Here is a 362-nt window from a genome sequence, read left to right on the forward strand (position 1 = left end):
ATGGGGGCAGGGATTGCGGTGGGAGGTCGTTTTTGAGGGGTGCCAGGCCCCGGGGGCTTTCACTCCAGCATGCTCGGCTTGCATTTCCGCGCCTCCCGCTGAGGCCAGCCGTGCAAATCTGCACCTCCCTCCCCACCCCCTCCCTCCTTCCCTTCCTCCCTGCCCCGCCATCTCCGGGATGCGCCCGCCGCCTGCAACTCAGCCCTTCCAAAAGTCAGCTCTGCACACAACTCCCGGGCGGCGGCGGCGCCTGCGTGCAGAGGCGCACTCGTGACCCAACAACAAAACAGCGATGCCAGGGCGCTAACGGCGCCCGGTGCCTCCCGGGCGCCCTCCCCGCCCCACACCTCCTCAGGCCACCG

General features: G+C 69.3%; 1 protein-coding gene across 1 annotated transcript in view; it reads left to right on the top strand.

The window, feature by feature from the left end:
* Positions 1–362, top strand: part of KDM2B (lysine demethylase 2B) — a 130,662-nt gene that overhangs the window by 3,388 nt on the left and 126,912 nt on the right. The gene's annotated exons all lie outside the window — the stretch shown is intronic.

The sequence above is a fragment of the Lipotes vexillifer genome, unplaced genomic scaffold (genome assembly GCF_000442215.2).
Source record: "Lipotes vexillifer unplaced genomic scaffold, Lipotes_vexillifer_v1.1 scaffold21, whole genome shotgun sequence".
Taxonomy (NCBI): domain Eukaryota; kingdom Metazoa; phylum Chordata; class Mammalia; order Artiodactyla; family Lipotidae; genus Lipotes; species Lipotes vexillifer.